The following is a 21,192-nucleotide window of genomic DNA, read 5'->3' on the forward strand; positions in this document are numbered from 1 at the left end:
ACCTGGGCAACACTGCAACCTGGGCAGTGTGTGATGCCTGGGACACCATGACAGCCAGTGCTGCTGACTTTTTATTTTTTTGCAGTAGTGTGATCAACTACTACTATGACTGTAACTATTCTTGTGTCCCTCAAGAAAGATGGCACCTAGAGCTGCTTCCCTGGTCACCTCTCCCTTAGTTACACTGATGCTTCCCCATTTTGAACATTACTAATTATGGTGGGAAGGAGGACTGAGCTGTTCTTGGGCCAAATATTCTTTTACTGATGCCCATGTATAGACTTGTAAAAAATAAACATATAATCTCAGTAGCTAAATGCCTGTCAAGAATGATGGGAGTGGGGGCAGGCAGGGACAGAACACTGCCACCCACCACTGCTGCCTCGGGGGAAACTTGCACAGCCACACACAACCTGCCACCCCACTCTGCATCTGGGCATAACCACCCACTGCTGTTCTGCATCTGGATCCTCACCAACACCCCAGTGCTGCTTTGTGTCTGGCCCTGTGCCAACACCCCCCTCCTGCTGCTCTGCATCTGGCCTCATGCCCAGAGGTGGATTAATTTGTACTGGGGTCCTGGGCAAACAGAAAATTTGGCACCCCGGGAGCCTGGCAGGGGAGGCAGGGGCCCTTCCTCTTGGTGTTGGCGAGGGAGGCTGGGGGGACCCTGCTGCATGGGCGGTGGGAGGGGGCATATGCTACCTCTTCTCCCTGCTCTCCATCCTGTTATGGCCAAACATACAAGCAGGTATGCGTACAGACAGGAGCACACTACTCAGTCTCTGCACATGGACACACAGACACCAACATACTCTCTCTGCCAGAAACACGCACAAACACCCCTACACACACACACACACACACACACACACACACACACACACACACACACACACACACACACACACACACACACACACACACACACACACACACACACACACACACACACACAGAGATGGGCATGCATTCTGCTCATTCTCTGCATATTGACACACACCCAAATGCTCTCCCTGCCATGAACACAGACACATGCACACTTACATGCACAGACACATGCATGCACGCACAGAGATGGGCAACACTCTATTTGTGCTGCACATGGACACACAGACACAAACACTCTCCCTCCTGCCATGAACACAGACACACACACACGCACACACATGCGGAGGGAGAAAAAGAATTTGGGTTGGGTTGAGCGTGCATGAGTGTGCACCTGCGCCCCTGCTCCTGGCAGGAAAGTCTTGGGGCGAGGGTAAAGTGGGGTGGAAGGAGTGGGCCGGGACCAGGAGAGAGTGAAATAGAGCCATGCTTAGGGCCAGGACTGGCTGTGGATGCTCAAGGGTAGTTTTAAGAAGATTCAGGCAGTCCCTACTTGCTGCCACATGGAGCTGAACGCAGGCTCTGTGCTGGTAAGTGGGAGGTGGGCCTGGAGGATGGGGGTGGGGACCATGGGGGAGACTCCCACTCAGCCCTATTCCCTGTCTGCTCACCCAGCCCCCTGAGTGCCCTCCGGCTAACCACCTGCTCTCTCAGCCGTGTCGATGGCTGAGTCCAGTGTCCCAGCACTTAAAAAAAAAGCCCCGCACTCACTGGCTGCTGCAGTGGTCATCGGGACCTTTGGGGGCTCATGGCAGAGCCTCCTCATGCAGTGCAAGACAGTGGGGGGCAGTGGGGATTACTCCCCCACCTGGTAGGAGCCAATGAGCGTGGGGCTTTTTTACAGTGCTGGGAGGCAGGGGCCAGGCAGGGCAGCCATTGACAGGGTTGGGAGAGTGTGTAGGGGATGGGGCCTGTTTGATTCGGAGATTTGGCCAATTCAGCAGTGGCTGAATCTCTGAATCAGATTTAGCTGAATTGATTTGGGACAGTGATTTGAATCAATTAATCAAATCACTGTCCCCCAAATTGACCAAATCTGAATCCAAAGCAACTACTAGCCACTTCACACAGGCCTAATATGTGCCACAGGTTGGCTACCCCTGCCCTTAGAGAATGGTGCTTTTGATAAGATTGAAAGCCTACTGATCTTGGATGACTGGGTTGAGCTTGGATAACTCAAGGTGTGAATTTTCCTAGCATAGCCTATGCATTTCCCTGTTCATGGCTGGTCACTATTATCTTGAATCACTCTTATCTGAAATGGTAAAGACCTGTTGTACTTTGTTACTGGTGGTTTGAGGTTTGCTTTTCATTGGTAAGCATGTTGTTACCTGTGTGTCTTTGGTCACATGAGCCATTATTTGTCTGGTACCTTGTTGTAAACAGAAACATATTTTGTTCATATTTTAATGTTTTTTCTTTTAGCGTTTGGTTCCTTTCAAATCTTGATTATGTTTCCTCTTCCATTAGAATCTCACAAGTTTTGTTTGTCCCATGTTTATAATTCAGTATTTCTGTAACGTGAGCCCTGAGCACAAGCATTAGGTTTGTGCAAAACAAAATCAAATTAAGAATCCTAAAAAAATAGGGTTGGAAGGGAGGACAGGAGATCATCTAGTTGATTCCCCTGGTCTGATATAGTTTTAAGTATATTATTCCTGACCTCTGTTAGTGTCCTGCAGACAAACAATAGTTTGTCGTTTCTCCATTTAACTGTTACATTTCCTGGCATTCTGATCAATTGAATCCCCTATGCCATCTTCAAATATATTTATATCACTGCTTTAAAGGCTGGTTAAAAGCATCGTCCTTCTTCAGCAAAGTCTTTTCTACTCTATAGTAACAAATAAGTATTCTAAAAGCATATGACTAAGTAGAAATTTACCCTAATGAACAAACATTGAAGAAAGAAGTATTTTTCATCCACACCTTTACTGGTTATATTTTCTTCCTCTTAAAAGTCTTACTTAAAACAAATAAACCTAGGCCCAAAATATAGAGTAGCTTCTCCTGTCTTGGAAGCAGAGATGGGAAAAAGTCTTCAACATTCCAGGATGGCTGTCAGCCCTTGTAGTGTCCAGTCCCCCTTTTGCAGCAGCCAGTGAGCCCAGGCTTTTTGTTTTTTGTTTTTTAAAGGGCTGAGAGCGCGGGTGGTGGCGGGAGGGCCCATGCAGTGGGGAGCAGCAGGGATCACCCCCACCATCTAGCAGCATCCGGTGAGTAGGGGCTTTTTTAAAATAACGGGGAGGTGGGAGCAGGCGGGGCACCCATGGGGGGGGCTGGGAGCAAGCAGGGGTTGGGGGGTACTTGGGGGGGCTGGGGTGCAGGCAGGGAATGGGTTCTTGCAGTGGTCCCCCCCTCCCCTGCCCCCTACTTACCAGCATGGAGTCTGGGTCCAGCTTTCTGCTGCAGCTGGTGGGGACTGCCTGAACTTCTGAAGCTCTCTGAATCTATTCAGAAAGGCTTTGAATTGATTTGGACCTTTAATTGGCCCCCTGGATTCAGAGATTCGGTCACTGAATCAGCCTGAATTTCCGCTGAATCGAATTGGCACCTGAAGCTTCACACAGTCCTACTGTCTACACAGGTCTTTAAAATCTCTAAGGATAGAGATTCCACAACCTCTCTGGGTAGCTTGTTCCAGTGCTTTGGTACCCTCATTGTGAAAGGTTTTCCTAATATCCAACATAAACTTCCTGTGCTGCAACTTGAAACCAGTGCTCCTTGCTCTTCATCTGCCATCACTGAAAACAGTATCTCGGGCAGGCAATTATTTCGGCCACAGGGCAGCTTTATAAATTTTGTTGAGCTGTTGAGGGCTGCAAGGATAGCCCCACACCTTGACAGGTGCCCTGCCCTCTGGTCACCATCTTGGGAGTCTCACTCCTAACCCATATCCTTTGCCACTGGAAGTGGAAGGGGAAGGTTGCTATCTTGGAACCAGACAAAAAACAAATCATATACTAAAAGTCAAACACCTGCTATAACATATTTTAATTTTACAACAAAAAAATATTTTTGTCATGATTTGTGTTCACATAGTATATAGAGAGGTGATTGCATAATAACCAAAAATAAAGCCTTATTCTTGTATATTGTATCAGGGGGTATGTGGTGGAATGTGGGTGTATGTGGGAGGGTGTGAGGGGGTGTGGCTGTGTGGGGGCAGTAGGGTATGTTGGAGGATGTGTGTGTATGTGGGATGGTAGTAGGGACAGGGTGTATGTATATGGTGGTTGTGAGGTATGAAGGAGGGTGAGAGGGTGATAGAGGTGGGCCAGATTTGTCTATGCTTCTTGACACCACATGCAGTGCTGGCCAGAGCCACATGCTGGGTGGCAGTGCCTGTGTGGGCCATGAGCACCCCCAAGCATCTGCTGCTGCCGTCAGCGGTGGGGGCTATGTGCCATGGGAGGAGTGTATGGGGAGGTCTCCAGACTCCCCACCGGCCCTCACACTTGCACCCTGCCCACCTGAGCTCCACACTCCTGCTGCTCCTCTGAGTGCAGGCTCCAAGCTGCTGCCAGCACCAGCCCTATGCTCCATGCTCCCACCCAGGTGTAGCTCCTCCCCCACCCCTGCTGATTCTCTACCTGGTGCCCAGAGCGAGTGGGACACTGGGGAAGCTGAGCACATCCCCCAGCATCTGCAGCAGTGGCAGCAGCAGCCCTGCCCAGAAGCCACGTGCTGGCTGGACTGTGCCTTTCTGTCTATAGGGGTGGGAACGAGGCATGCAGGCTGGGCAGGGTACAATTATTTGGTGGGTGTCTGCGGCCCAGATGAAATTGCCTGGTGGGCTGGATTCCCCCCTGCAATATTTTGTTCACCCCTGGTTTAGCTCCATCCTCTTTGGAACCACCCTTCAGGTACTTGAAGGTTGCTATTAAATCCCCTCTAAATCTCTTTTCCAGACTAAATTAGTCCAGTTTCCTTAGCCTCTCCTCGGAAGTTGTGTGCCCCAGGCCCCTAACCATTTTTGTTGTTCTCGGTTGGACTCTCTCCAATTTGTCCATTCTTTCTGTAGTGAGTGTCCTAAAACAGTACTCCAGATGTCATTGCACAGGTGCTGAATAGAGGGGAATAATCACTTCTGGCAACAGACTAACTTAATGTTACTAACACAGCCCAGTATGTTGTTAGCCTTTTTGGCAACAAGGGCACGATGTTGGCTTATATTCAGCCTATTGTCCACTGTGACCCTCAGGTCCTTTTCTACAGAGCTCCTGCCTAGTTGGTCAGTTCCCAGCCTGTACCAGTGCACGGCATTGTTCTATCCTAAGTGCAGGACTTTGCATTTGTCCTTATTGAACCTCATGTGTTCCAATCCTCCAATTTTGTCTAGCGCTCTCTGAATCCTAGTCCTACCCTTCAGCATATCTACTACTTCCCCCACCTTGGTTTCTTTACCTGGGACTGAGGTGAGACTGACCAGTCTGAAAGTCTCCAGATCCTTCTCCTTGCCTTTCTTAATGGTAGGCACTATAGTTACCCATTTCCAATCATCCAGGACCTCTTCTGATAGCTAGGAGCTTTCAATGTTAATGGCCAGCATCTCTGAAACTGCACTGGCCAACACCCTCAGCACCTTCAGGTGCATCATAACCAGCTCCATGGACTTATACATGGCCAGCTTTTCTAAATGGTCGCTAACCTGCTCTTTTGCCAGTGTTAGCTACTCATCTCCTCCACAAACTACTGTCTGGTGCAGTAGTCTGGGAGCTGACTTTGCCTGTGAAGACTGAGGTGACAAAGGCATCGAGTACTTCAGCCTTTTCTACATCCTCTATCACTAGATTGCCTCCACCATTCAGTAAGGGACCCACAATTTCCTTGATCATCTTCTTGCTGACATACTTGTAGAAACCCTCTTCTTACCCTTTACATCCCTTGCTAGCTGCGACTCCAGTTGTGCTTTGGCCTTCTTGATTTCACTCCTTCATGCCTGAGCAGCACTCTTATACTCATTCCTAGTTGTTTGTCGAAGTTTCCACTTCTTGTTTCTTTTTTGTCTTAGCTCATTGAAGAGTTCCCTACTAAGACAAGCTGTTTTTTTGCCATACTTGCTATTTTTCCTGAGCATTGGGATGGTTCATTCCTGCACCCTCAGTTAAGGTTTCTTTTCAAATACAGCCAACTCTCCTAAACTCCTTTCCCTCTCAGACAGGCCTCCCAGAGTATCTTGCCTTTCATTCCCCTGAGGGAGTTGAAGTCTTCCTTTCTGAAGGCCAGGTCCTTACTCTGCTGTACTCTTTCTTTCTTTTCCTCAGGATCCTGAATGCAATCATTTCATGGTCACTGCTGTCCAAGTTGCTTCCTACTTCTACATCCCCCAACAATTCCTCCCTGTTTGTGAGCAGCAGGTCAAGAAGATCATGGCCCCTAGTTGGCCTACCTAACCCTTGCTCAAGGAAGTCATTTCCAGCACTTTCCAAAAGCTTTCTGGATTGCCCGTGCACTTCTGGAGTACCCTCCCAGCAGATGTCAGGGTGGTTAAAGTCACACATGAGAACCAGGGCCTGTGATCTGGAAACTTCCACTAGGTGTTTTAAGAAAGCTGGATGAATGGACTATATGGTGGATAGAAAACTAGCTGGAGGACTGGGCTCGGAGGGTAGTAATCAATGAGTCAGAGTCTAGTTGACAGCGAGTATCAAGTTGAGTCCCTCGGGGGTCAGTCCTGGGGCCAGTTTTGTTCAATGCCTTCATCAGTGACCTGGAAGATGGCATGAAAGATGGCACCCTTAGCAAGTTTGCAGATGATGCCAAGCTGGAGGGATATGCTGGAGGTTAGGGCTAGGATTCAGAGAGACCTAGACAAATTGGATGATTGGGTCAAAAGAAATCTCATGAGGTTCAACAAGGACAAGTGCGAAGTCCTGCACTTAGGATGGAACAGTCCCATGCACCAGTACTGGCTGGGCAGCAGCTCTGCAGAAAAGGACCTTGGGGTTACAGTGGACAGTAAGATGAATATGAGCCAACAGTGGGCCCTTGGCTAGCAGCATACTGGGCTGCATTGATAAGAGTGTTGCCAGCAGGGCAAGGGAAGTGATAATTCCCCTCTAGTCAGCACTGGTGAGGCCACATCTGGAGTACTGTTCAGTTTTGAGGCTCCCACTGCAGAAAGCATGTAAACAAATTAGAGAGAGCCCAGTGGAAGGCAACAAAAACGATTTGGGGGCTGGGGCATATGACTTATGAGGAGAGGCTGAGGGAACTGGGATTATTTGGTCTTCAGAAGAGAAGACTGAGAGGGGATTTAATAGCAGCCTTCAACTATCTGAAGGGTTGTTCAAAAGAGTATGTTCTCAGTGGTGGCAGACAACAGAATAAATAAGGAGCAATGGCCTCAAGATGCAACTAGAGAAGTTTTGGGTTAAATATTAAGAATACTTTTCTCACTAGGAGGGTAGTAAAACATTGGAATAGGTTACCCAGAGAGGTTCTGGACTCTCCATTATTGGTGGTTTTTAAGACCCGGCTAGACAACGCTTTGGCTGGGATGATCTAGAATCATAGAAAATTAAGGTTGGAAGGGACCTCAGGAGGTCATCTAGTCTACCCCCTGCTCAAAGCAGGACCAGCCCCAACTAGATAATCTCCTGAGGTCTATTCCAACCTTTATTTTCTGTGATTCTATGAAAGCCTCTTCTTCCTGGTATGATGTAGCAGATGCCTACTGCAACATTACCCTTGTTGCTCTCTCCTCTGACTTGAACCCAGAGACTTTCAACAAGGCTGTCTCCAGTTTCATTTTAGAGCTCTGGGTAATCACCTCTTCCCTGCTTCATATTTGCATTTTTTTCTTCTTCTTCTTCTTTGCTTAGACTGCACTGTCATGGATGAATCTCATGATGTTTAGCTGTGATGTAGAGAAGCATTCAAAGGCCTGAAAAAGGCAAACTAATGCATTGGAAGGGAAGTAATCTGAAACCCAGATAATGAAAAAGAAATCTGATAGATAGTAACACTGAAAGAGCAAGGGAGATAGTAGAGAGTTTGACAAATGATACAGGAGCCAAAAAGATAGAATGCTGAGAGACTAAATAAGCAAAGACATTTCATCACAGAGCAGTGAGAGGAGAACTGATGCTTCTTTATGTGAATATGCCAAGTCAGGGGTTTTCAACTTTTTTGGGCAGCTGGTTGAGAAGCAGGGAATCCTCCAGCGGCTGGTCGACTAGTGGTTGGGGGTGTGTGGCAGTGAGACTTGAAGGGCTACTGGTGAAACTGGAAGTGCCACTGGCTTCTCTGGGCCGCTGCCATATATCCCCTGGGGCCTTCCACAGTACTCCCAGGGGTACATCTACCCCCGGTTGAAAACCCCTGCACTATGTGAAGTGAAATACACCTGCCTTTTTCTACCAAAAAGATGGATGGCAAAGAGGGGTGGAATGCAGTTCAGAAAGAGAAAACACTGTAATGTCATTAGGATGAACCTAATATAGATAGGCTAGATTGTGATTTTCGCTTCTCTCTGTGCAAGGGGTTATGTGTAAGCTGCATCACTCACAAGTGGCCCTCAGAAGCAATGATTTAGAAACATACAGGAGTCAGAATTACTTTTCTACTTCAGCTTTGTTTCAGTGTAGCAGTAATTTAATTGCCAGCAATAAATTGCTTCCCTTGTTTTTTTGTGCTGTCTCAGCTATTCTGGTTGGTGAATAGGAAGAACGCCAAGGCTTTGTCCAAACTTTTATGCATTTGATACAATGAAGGAATAGCTGGAAAGATATATTTCTGGGCCCTACTTATTTCGTTATTCCTTAATCCAAAATCCTGGGTCACTCCCTAAAAGGTACAAGGGGAGCTATATTTCTTCTTACAAAGGACTGTAGTTTGAATTACAGTCTAGCCCAATTCTCCACTGGACTGGAGTATAATTACCCAAGGGAAATGGGAGTAGCCCCATAAGTTGTGGGTATGTAAATTGACCTGGCATATCCAGTGGAAATCCCACACTGACAGGGAATGAGGCAAACCAATAGGTGTGTCTTACATTTCCTATTCATTTCTGTGCATGAGAAGTTATTTTAATTGCTTTGAAGCTGAATGCTGATGGGGTCACAAACAGCAGGTTCTGGTCATTTATTTGAAACTGATGATGGGACCACTGCTTCCTCCCTTCTGCTAATATCTGTGCTTTTATTGTGATAATCTTGCTTCTGGTTTTGGGCACAATAGGAAAGGCAGAAGCATAGCTATGATGAAAAAAAAGATGTGAATTTGATAAAGAAGAGTTATTGTTTTGTTTGTTAAATACTGAAGTTGGATCATTGGCTCATGCTGAATTAAGTCAAATATGTAGGGACAAAAGCCCATGCCCTTTGCTATAACCAATTTTAACCTAAAATAAAATAAATATTAATACTGTTTAATTAGTGTTAATGCAAACTGTCTATTCATGTTCATTATGATTTGTGAACCAGTTAAATACGTCTTTTCTTTGTAGTCTTTTTTTTTTTTTTTTGGAAGATGATTGGGTTTTCTTTCCACAACTGTGTCTATTTTCCATCATTTGCAAAGGTTAGCTATTTCTTATAACTTTTTTGATTGTCATGTCTTTTAATAGCTCAAAATTTTGGTTTTCTTTTCTGAGCCACTGTTCCCCTTTGATGTTTTCCAGAAGTAAGACTGTGTATACATCATACATTGATAAATTCATCATACACCTGAGAGACAAGACATAAGAGCCATGGTGGAGAAAAAGGGGACATTGCTGCTGTGCCCTGTAGAGTGAGTGAGTATACTGCATGATGCTGATGTAATTTTAGACATTTTTTGTCGTCTTCTATATTATCTAGGTAACCCAGTATAGGCCTCCTACTACAAGCTAATTATGATGATGTGTCATCTCTTTTGGATGCAAATGCATACAATTTGAAGATATAGAATAAGATATAGCCTGTTGTGTAACTAGGTTGATACTGCAGTTACTCATGTGCCCAAGAGTTAAAGTATTTGAGTGTTATCAACCTTTTATTTTTTTCCTTTTTGTGACTGTTAATGTTAAAGTGCAACCTACTTGTTGAAAAAAATATTTTTGAAAACGTCTGAAAATGTCAAAGTGGGTGTTAGGGACAAAGAAGTTTAAATTCTGGTGTTGTTTTAAAATGGATCAAGACCTTTTATTTTTTATTTTTATTTTTTTACATTATTAAAAATAAATTAGTAAATGCTCCTTAACATCAGCAAACATAAGTTGAGATAGAGTTTTGTGGGCTTTTGTTGCAAACTCCTAGTGAGATCAAGGTGCAGTTGTGAGTTGCACAACTGCTGATGGGAAAGCTTTGTGCCATTGAATAACAGAGATGTGCAAAGTTTTGGTAGCTGATTCAATTTGGAGGAGATTCAGCCCGATTCGGCAGCCAAATCTCCAAATCCTAATTGAATCAGGAGACCCATTAAAAGGTCTGAATCAAATTGGAAGCCTCTTAATCAATTTGAATAGATTTAGAGACATTCAGAAGGCTTGCAGCAAACACACTGAGAAGAGGGAGGGGGATGGGGTGATCTTCCATATATGGAAAATGCTGAGGCGGGGTGGGGGAAAGACTGCTCTGATATTGACATCTGTAGCTGGCCAGTGACCGTGATCTTTCTCTGAGTTCCTTTCCAATCACAGGGCTCTGGGGGTGGGGATGTAGGAACAACATATAAAGCTGTCTGAAGTGATCTGTACTGTTTGTGCTCTCACTCTGTTGGACCAGCAGTGTCTTGAAAGGCTTAGTCTCTTGCTAGCTAGTCTCTCTCCTTGTAAGTTGTATCCAACCCTTTCCTACTTACCCTTGCTTACAATCCCTACTGTTATTCCTATCCATTCCTTTCAACTTATTCTTCCCACAAAATCCTCTGATTTGTTCTTGTTAGTCTGTCTTGATTCTTTCCCTCCACAAAAAGAAATCTGTGTTTTCCCTGACAGTGTGTCATCACTGTGCAGGAAAGCACAACATATATTATGTGTGTGCGAGCGCGCGCGTGCGCACACACACGCACACACGCGCACACACACACTCTCACTCTCTCTCTCACTTTGCAGCACACCAAGCAGTATGAAATGTGCTGGAAAGCAAGGCACGTGCCAGGTCTTCTGGCAAGGGAGAAAGAGGGGGCAGAGGGAGAGCTGCAAATTGCCCCCACCGCACACATGGATGCACCCTCTTTCCTGGCAGCAATGAGTCTTCTGCTGCTACTGGGAGCAAGGAGGTGATAGCGGTGCCTGCACCTGCACCACCACCACTAACCAGCAGCAGCACAACATTCTCTACCTCAATTTCATTTTCCAGCACGAGCCTTCCAGTGCCAGAGGAGGAGCATCAAAACCGTTGATCACTGGATGTAGGTGCCAGTGAGCAGAATCAGGGAGGCAGAAGGGCAGAGGCAGGGGGATGTGGAAGAGTGGGATCCACTTTCCTGTGCCAGCACTCCAACCATGAGCCAATCTCCTCCACCACAGCTGCTGCCAATGTGGGCCAAAGGCATGGCTTCAATGGTGGGGTGCAGAGGCATGAGACCCCACCATCTGACAGGTAGCATGGAGGCTTTGGTGGCTACCTATCTCACTGAGGGTTGCAGTGCAGCAGCTCCATGTCCCTTTGCCTGTTGGGCAACCTGCAGCCAGGTGTGGCAGGATCTGGCCGTGCTTGCCCAGGAAGACCTGTCCTGTCCATGAACCAGTATTCTAAGCGAGAAGGTGTCCAGTAGGGCTTTGCAAAACAGCATAGTTTTGTTTTGATGTCGGTTTCATTCTTTTGAAGGGACAGTATTTTATTTCATTTCAAAGCACTGTCCCATTTTGTTTCATCAAAACTCTTTTGCTGTTTCAACGAGTTTCGCTGTTTTGCCCATAGGTTTATAATGAGGAGTCATGAAAATGCCTAAAACTTTGCCATTTCCTGTCTGATTTGGATGAAATTCCTGGGATGGTAGCCCCTTCTGAGGGCATGAAGCCTGCCAAGTTTCAAGGAGAAGTTTCCAGGAAACTGCACTCCTCTTATCTGGCAGAGATCCGGAGGCTTGCATCCCTGGGAGGAGTCCAGCATGGCCTGGCAGCCCTCCCAAGGATGCAAGCTCCTGGATCTGTGCTGGATGAGAGGAGGTTCAGGCTACTTCTCCCACTTGGGACCAACACTGGGCATGGGATGCACCCACCACCAGACAAAATTGCTGCTGCCGCAGCTTGAGCCTCCTCTCATCCGGCACAGATCTGGGGGCTTGCATCCCTGGGAGGAGACTGGCACAGCCCTCTAAGTGGTGTGAGCCCCTGGATCTAGGCCCTGGATGAGAGGAGGTTCAGGATGCCTCTCCCACCAGGGTCTGGTGCCCCCTGCTTGCCTCTCTGCTTGGCTTCAGCCTGCCCCCCCCCCCCCCCCACTCGGCCTGGGGCTGGCTTCAGCCCGCCCCCCCCCCCCACTCGGCCTGGGGCTGGCCCCCCCTGCTCACCTCCCTGCTTTGCTCCAGCCCTCCCCGCCTGCTCGGCCTGGGGCTGGCTCCAGTCCTGACCCTGTCCCCTGCCTGGTTCCAGTCCCCACCCCTGCAGCTTACCAGCAACAGCAGCTATGCTCTGGGCCTTGTGGCATAGCCCCCTGCATGATTGGGGTGCAGCATTGCTCTTCCCCAGCCACCAGGTATCTGCACAGCCTCTTCCACAGCACACTGTAGCAGCTGGCTTGGTGCAGCATGGGCCCGTGTGCTTTTCAGCTGTCACCTGGGGCTGCATGCTGCTTACACTACTGCTGGCTGCACTGGCTCAGGTCCTGCATGCATAAGCCCTGTGCCATTTGGCCGGGCCACTTCTGTGCATGTAGGACCAGTGCCAGTGTGGCTGGTGGTTTCTTGTGAGCTGTGTGCAGCCCCAGGTGACATCCTGGAGCTTCCCAAAAGCATGCAACCCTGTGCCACACCGTGCTGAGGTGGGCCACAGCAGCGCAATGTGGCAGAGGCTGCACGGATACCTGGCAGCTAGGGCCAAGCCGTGCTGCCCCATGCCATGCAGGGGGCTGTGCCACAAGTCCAAGAGTGTGGCTGCTATTGCTGGTAAGCTGCATGGGTGGGGGCTGAAGAAAGAGGGTGTGGGGGTAAGGGCTGGAGCTGGCCATGGGCCGAGTGAGGGGGGCTGGAGCTGGCCATGGGCTGATTGGGGGTGGGGGGAGCTGGAGACGAGCAGAGAGGTGAGTGGGGGGCACCGGTCCCTGGTTTGAGAGGGAGCCTGAGCCACCTCCTCTCATCCAGGATGCAGATCCAGGGGCTTGCACCCCTGTCACAGGCCAACTGGGCATTCTGAGTATATCAGCCACTGGGCTGTTTGGTTCGGGATTGAGGAGGTGGAATTGGGAGTGAAGCAAAGACAAGTTTCACTTATAACAGTAAAGATAAATTTTACTTATTGCAGCAAAATAGCAACAAAAATATGTTTTAGCAGCAAAATATGGTTTACACATGTAACAGTTAACAGAAAGGTTATTCTAATAAACATAATACAACAATAAGAGTTAAAAATTGGCATTGTTAGTAACAACAGACAAATTGACAAAGAGTTTCCCACTTGGTTGGCAACTTATCAATAGTCCCTCAGTGCCAGGTACACACCAAGTTGATCCAGCAAAGTCAGGCATCCCTGATTGACCGTGTCAGAGGGAGCACAGGGGAAGATCCCTTAGTCAAGATCTGGTCCTTGCTCACACTAGTTCCACTTCTTGGGGTCCAGCTTAGTTCTATGATCGGTATAGACCGTTAGTTTTAACATTGCGGTTATACTTGTGACAGCCAGGGTACATTTTGCGGGGGTAAAATCTTGCAAGCTTTGCCTTAGCTAATATTAACTGTTATGCCATTGTCAGATGCTCCCAAGAAGCAGATGATATTTGCTATAATTTGCTCATTAACCCCTTTGGTTCTGGCCATCACAACCCCCATAAGGGCTGCCGGGCTGTGCTGGACTCCTCCTGGGGGTGTGGGCCCCCAGTCTGCATGCCAGGTGACAGGAAGCTGCTGGTGCTGTCTGGGACCTTCACTGGGTGTAGCCTGCACCCAGCACTAGGAAGATTGGTGCTGCTGCTGGCCTCATGCAGCAGTGGTTGCGCACTGGATGACAGGAGGCTGATGCAGGAGTCTGGTACAGCCCTGAAGCCATCCCAGGGGTGTGGGCCCCTGGATCTGCACACGGGATGATGGCATGTTGTCACTGCCAGCTGGGACCAGCGGCAGCACCAATCTTCTTGGAGCTTGGCATGGGCTGCACCCAGCACTGGTCCCAGGTGACAGCAGCAGTCTCATGTCATCCAGCATGCAGATTGGGGCCTGCACCCCCAGGAGGAGGATGGCATAGCACCACAGCTCTCCCAGGTCAGTGTAGGCCTTCCCCTGCTTTTCTCAAGTGAAAACTGAACATCAGTTCTGTTTATTATCAGTTCAATGTAGTTTAGAGAAACCAGTGAAGATTGACGCTATTCCAATCTGAGCTTTTACAGTGTCTGTACTTAGCCATAGACCTCACTCCCTACTGATTTTGAGTTTTTCCAGCCCACTCTCTACTGAATTTGGGTATCTTTGGTCTAAGCTCACCTTTTAATCACTACTTTACTAGTGAGTTCTAACTTTTTACTCCTCAATTTGTTTAGCTACTTTTTCTTACTTTAAATTACTATTTTTTTGTTCACTGTGTCTTTTATCAGGTCATCCAGTGGTCAGTGAAACCTTCGACTCCTAAGGTCCTTTGTGGTCCGTTTCCTATAGCTTAGCATAACTTCAGCCAAGCATACCCAACACTTCTTCTGCATGCCTTACCACCTGTGTAGGGCTGTGTATGATCTACTCAGGATCTGGGATATCTGTAGTCCTAAACAGAAAGATGAACCTATTTGGAATCTATAATGTGCTAAGGACAGGAAGTTTAGGTACTAAAGGTTCAGTGCCAAACTCCTAATGCTGTCACATGCTGGTACGCCCATGTATATCTGAAAGTGTATTCCTAAGTTAACATAAGGGGTTCCAGGGATTTATCTTCAACTTGCAAAAGTAGTGATCTCAGGTTTCTGAGCCTCACACCCCATTTTAATTTGAGTCAGGAACTACATTCAGTCATGCCTGTGAGGACTTGTCAACTTTCCAAGCATTCTTTAACACAGCCAAGAAATAGGTGGAACGTCTATAGTCCAAGGCTGCTCCTCCTCCCATTTGATTTAGTGTGTTCCTTAGATCAAAATTGTTCTTATGCTTGGGCAGTAGTAATGACCAGAGATGCTAGTTTTCTCCGATTTTAAAAAAAACAAAACAAACAAACAAAAAAAACCCAACCAACCAATTTTCAATTTAAAAAAAGTAACTCATAATCCACATTTTCCCGTGATTAAAATGAAACAGTGCTATATATATGTTCCCTATCTGGAACTCCAGGGACTCTAATATGGAGCATAAGGGGAGGTGTTGTTGCTCCTGATCCCAGACCCCTGCATTTGTGCCAGGCGGCCCACATAGCTGAGAGCCAGGGGCTCTGTCTGGGTGGAGGCCTCAGCTGAGGTGGGGAATCTTCAGGGTGCTGTGCCTCACCACCATTGCACAGGTAGTAGTCCAGGCTACTGCTGTACCGACCCTTCTTTTCAGGCTTGCTGCCTAGAGCCTTGTGCTCTTCCTCGCCCTCCTGCATGAACTCACATGCTAACTCAAATGCTGGGGCCCAGAGCACACTACGGTTGTGCGGCTCCAGTCGTGTGGCTCTGTCTCTGTGGGGGGGACCAAGTAGGAACTGGGTGGGGGCATGACTCTCCTCAGCTCCTCTTAGCTGTCTCCCACAGCTGTCTAACACCCACTCACCGTGGGCCCCATTTACCTCCTGGCTGTGCTGGGGATTAAGGTTGGAGCCTGCTGTATCTGCTGGCAGTCCCTGGGGGTCCTGAGCTCATGAGGGTGCGACGGGCTTCTGCCCATGTGTCTCGCATGAGAGCCAGACTCCAAAAGGTCTTTCAACCTCTCCTCATATGACCTGCCCTCCAGACCTCTCATATGACCTTGTCTTTCAACCTTTCCTTGTATGACCTCCTCTCTAGTACTGTGTCCAGTTCTGGGTGCCGCACTTTGGGAGGGACTTGGAGAATCTGGAGAGGGTCCAGAGGAGGCCACTCGTATGGTTGAGGGCCTCCGTAGCCAGCTCTATGAGGAGAGGCTGAGGGACCTGAATCTCTTCAGTCTCCACAAGAGGAGACTGAGGGGGGATCTTGTGGCTGCCTACAACCTTATCAGGGGCCACCAGCAGGGACTCGGGGAAAGTCTGTTCACCAGGGCCCCCCTTGGAGTCACCAGGAACAATGGCCACAAGCTGAGGGAGGATAGGTTTAGGTTAGATATTAGGAAGAACTACTTCACTGTAAGGGTGGCCAGAGCCTGGAATAGGCTTCCCAGAGAGGTGGTGCTCTCACCTTCCCTGGAAATCTTCAAGAAGAGACTGGATAGGCACCTGGCTGGGGTCTTGTGACCCCTCCCACCCCCAGCGCTCCTTCCTGCCCATGGCAGGGGGTCAGACTAGATGATCTGTCTAAGTCCCTTCTGACTCACCGATTCTATGATTCTAGACCTCTAATTATGCACATGGCCCTCCTTCCGACTCTCTCACTTCCTTCCTGAAGTGTGGTGCCCAGAACTGGACACAATACTCCACTTGCGGTCTCACCAAGGCAGAGTAGGTGGGAGAATGACATCCTTAATCTTGCTTGAGATGCATACCAATGTTTTATTTGCTCTGCCAACTACGGCATCACGTTGGTGGCTTGTGTTCATTTTGTGGTCTGTCATGACCCCCCAGGTCTCTTTCAGTTGTAGTGCTGGTAAGTGTAGCACTGCCAAATCTGTAAGTGTGTTGTGGATTTTTCCTCCCCAAATGGAGCACTTCACACAAGAGTATTTTGAGCTGCTATGCAATTGCCTCTATATACACTACTTAAAAAAACATAAATCAGGACAAAAATATTTTTTGAAATAAAATTAAAATATTTTATAGTATGTTTGTTTTTTGTTTTGTTTTTTAGCATGTTTGTTGTTTTTTATCTGTAATCTGTTAAAATGGTATCTTTACTATTTAATTTTGTGTGCGGTCCTCAACAGCTCACCAAAACTTGTTAAGTGTCCATCCAGCCAAAATAATTGCCCACCCCTATTCTAAATAATTATTGCTGATTATATTCTTTCACCCTCAAATACTGTTTATTGCTAATTATGTGAGGAAGTTGCTTATTCACATAATAAGAGAGATGAATTGCTCCATGTATAGACTTTCATGCAAATAAGAATAATCTTTGTCCCTTATTATTGATTTAGACCATACATTCCATATATCTAGAGGTTTATATTTGTGATTTTGTAAAAATGCTTTCTTTGTGGTTGTGATGGCTCTGGGTTGTTGTTTTTTTCTTCAAGACTTTGTTAATAGTAATGGGGAATGGTATATTCAGTTTCTCAAACAGAAAGACCAGAGCTGCTGCTCTTATCTGCTGTATGTGAAATTATGCATTTTATAAAAGGAATTGTCAGTGAAATTAAAGTCTCTAATTTTTTTGTAAGAGAAGATGTTTGATTTAGGTATTTTTATATGGCAGCTCTTAGAAAAGAAATGGAGGATTTTTAGAAAATATGTAAGAAATTTCAATTCCTTTTGCGTGCACATCCCAGATGAATGGAAAGAACAATTTTGAAGTCATAGACACGTCTCTAACACTGTGTGCTATCTTAGCTGCAGTGTACAAGTTCATTTTTTACTGGCCAGGGAGAGTGTTAATGATAATGATTACCCACTTTATGATAATGAATGTAGAAGGATGCAATGCAGCATTCTTCTGATGGTCATATAAACAGCAAGAGCAATGCTCAAATACTTTGCAATAACATTCATAACACAAGACTGATTTTTAAACAATGTAGTTTATCTCTCTTCGTTCATTTGCTGCCTTGGCTGGAAACTGTGAAAGGTCACAAATCTGATTTATGCTGGGGAGAGGGATGCGGGGGAGTGAGAGATGGTGGATGTAAGCTTTAATGAAAAAGATGATGGTTTCAGAATATAATGTTTTAATGTGTTGTGTAGAAGCATGGATTGTATGGTGTTGGTTCTCCTGTTAACTTCTGTGTGCTTTTCCCAATAACTACATAAATATCGAACCTAGGAACTAGAATCTGGGATGCTTTTTTCTGTGTTAAGGCTAATAAATAAGGTATTCACTACTTTCTTGATTATAAAAAAAAAAATTGCATCACTCCAGTGTTAAAAGCAGTTCATTGCTTTAGAGAAGCGGAGACAGGGAGAAGTGGAGCTCTCTGAGATGACTTAGAAGTTATGTGCTTGTCTGTGTTAGTATGTGACAGACCTGTTGGTATGGGCCAATGAAGACAACAAATAAAGAATTGTTTTAATGTACATCTTGAATGAATTAAAGATGACAAGTAAGATAAATGTCCTGTGAACATTCCACTTAATAAAATGCCTTCCATCACCTGTTGATGGGGATTTGTAACAGATGGTAAAAGGTCACAGATGAGTACAGCCATGCTCTGCACATAGTGGTTGATGTAAACTCTTAATCCCAGAACTTTTCTGTGCTAGCTCTTATTCCAGATAACATCCTAGGTCACCATAGCCAGTCCCTTTTAATATTTTAGTAGTCTCAGTATTTATGAACAAAATAAGGTACTGTTATAGTAGTCAGTGTCTCCTTGCATTTTCTAAGGCCCTGTCTACATGTTACACTTAAGGCATGATTAATCAATACATCATGCTTTAAATGATCACCTCACCACACATTCAGTCAATTAATGGTGTAATAAAAAGAAGAATAAGCTGCAAAGTTCTGTAATAATTTTGTAGCTGCTTCTTATCATGCCATTAATTGAACATGTGGCCAGGGTCCCCTGTGGTTGGGGACCCCCAGCTGGGGAGCCCATGTGCACCCCAAAATCTAGGAGCTTCCAGTTGACAGGGCTTCTAGCTTACATGAGCTGTGGTCTCCCCGGCACAGGGGTGTATAAGGTGCACCTACAGCTGGGATATTGCGTGAGCTGCAGTCTCCCAGGTATGGGGGTGATGCTTCTTGCTGGTGCAGGGAGAGCCTGGGACTGCGCTTCCTCTGCACTGATAATAAGCTGTGATGGGGTCTGATTAACAATCCCACAATCTTAACGCCTGTTATCTATGCACATGTGGCATGGCAGAAGAAGTGATTGTGTGGATCATGCATTGGATTCCATCACACTTGTATCTGCATGTCTAAAGGGGCCCAAGGAACATAGGAGCAGTAGTTCAAATGCAAAGTAATTCAATTATATGACAGCACCTACCAGCTTTTTTACCTCTACTTGCAACTAATATCTATATTAAAGTACTTCTTTAATGTCTAGTCCACTGCATATTGCACGTCCAGTGCATCAAAATGCATTTTTTTATGGTTTTGCTGTGTTATCTTTTTTTCTTGCCTAGCTGATCAAGTGTTAGAACATTCACTCATGAAATGGGGGATGTAAGTTTAGTTCCCTCCTTAACCTGATGGGTTTTAAACTTGCCTACCATGAAAGGGCCTCAACCATTATAGGACAGGGTGCTGTAAGTCCTTTCTACTGGAGCTGTTCTACATTGATATCAGAGTAAGTGTCACTTGGAAAGAGGGGTCCAGTCCTTGCTTTGTTTACTCTTCAAAACTGATATGGGACTGTCTCTCTGGCTAAAGTGCATACATAACTTCTATCACTATAGTCTAGGTACAGACATTATACTTTTACTGGTAGAAATGATCAGAAACCGGTTTATACTTCTAACAGAACACACTGACTGGTTTAAAAATGGCGGAACCAGGTCTAAGATTTGCTCCTCCCTATTCCCCTCCCCACCCAATCAAAGGGCAAATATGTGTTCTGTTTACTACTGATCTAAACTACGCCACTTACAGAAAACCACACAACTTGGATCAGTTGTGTCTCAGCCTTTTTGAATGTCTGTACCTAGCCTTAGTGTCTCAACAGCTGACAGTCATTTAATGTATTTATCCTCACAACATCTCTGAGAGGTAAGAAAGTATACATGTATATAGGTGAAGAGCTGAGCCTCAGAGAGGCTAAGCAACTCACCATAGAGCCATAGGACTTCTGTGGCAGAGAAGGTAGTAAGACCAGGTCTGAAAAGTCTGAAGTTAATACCTGGTTACACTTGCTATAGTCTTAGTTGCTCTTTCTTAATGTAAGATCAGAATTCTTTATCTCTCTGTAGCACCTACCATCTAGTGAGAACATATACATAAGTTATTTGGATAGTGGAAGACCATACTGTTATGGAAAGTGCCAAGAACTGTTACAAAAAAAGTGGTGCTGTTTAAATGTTTTGGTAAAGAGAAGTGGTTAGCCATGTTAGTCTGATCAGGCAGAAAGTCAGGCAGGGTGGTGCTATAGACTAACTGGTTGACAACAGTTTTATCCCCTCAGGTGGGAGAGGAAAGTTGTTATTGACAACTGGAGCTGTAAAATGATGGGTCATATTTCATTTTTTCCCCCCAAATAAGCCACTCGGTTTATTATTGCTACAGCTCTGCTGAGAGTGACATTTTTTCTAATGAAGAAAATGACCTTAATTATGGTGTGTGTGGTGGCTTTTTCCCCCCCGTTTGTTTCAGGCACAAGAGAACCCACACCATGGCTGATATTAATTTTTAAATAACTAAAACCAAAATGAAATGTATTTTATAGAACAAACAAGTATAATCTTTATCTCTAACTCATTCTCTTTTGTCAACTGATTGTCTTTTAATTAAAATGGTACATTGTTAACTTAATATATATCAAATCTGGCATGTCTAGCTCATATCTACTCTTGCACATATCAAAATATTAAATGCCATGTATCTTTGGCATTGATATTGCACTTTTCTTACTCTCTAATTGTGCTTCATCTTAAGGGAAAAGGGGTCTCTTCTTCATGCATGCATGACTGGACAGTTTATTAGTGAGATTTATGCATGATCAAAATGAGAATCCTCCCAGGGTATTATAATTCTAGCAAGCTGTATAGGATCTTAAAAAAAACTTTGCCTATTCTTGTTCGGCTAACTGTAAACACTAATTAGACTGATGTTAAGCTGATCTTTGCCACAGGCCCCTCTTCTGTTGTTTGTTTGTTTGTTTGTTTGTTTGTTTGGGGGGGGCTATTCATATATATAAAAAAAAAAAGGTTGCTTTTACAAATAAAATGGTGGATACAGTCAGACCCCCAGTTACATGGTTTTGAGTTACGCTGATTCACATATACACGCTTTAGATAAGGTGACCATATTTCAACTT

The 21,192-nt window shown here is 45.8% G+C and overlaps 1 long non-coding RNA gene across 1 annotated transcript in view; it reads left to right on the forward strand.

The window, feature by feature from the left end:
* Nucleotides 1–21,192, forward strand: part of LOC149862942 (uncharacterized) — a 298,678-nt gene that overhangs the window by 37,176 nt on the left and 240,310 nt on the right. Inside the window, exon 2 of the long non-coding RNA XR_016443299.1 lies at nt 9,515–9,628. This is a non-coding gene — a long non-coding RNA (uncharacterized LOC149862942). The remainder of the gene's footprint in view (nt 1–9,514; nt 9,629–21,192) is intronic.

Source organism: Crocodylus siamensis, chromosome 6 (assembly GCF_052110815.1).
Source record: "Crocodylus siamensis isolate JL-2025a chromosome 6, ASM5211081v1, whole genome shotgun sequence".
In the NCBI taxonomy this organism is placed as follows: domain Eukaryota; kingdom Metazoa; phylum Chordata; order Crocodylia; family Crocodylidae; genus Crocodylus; species Crocodylus siamensis.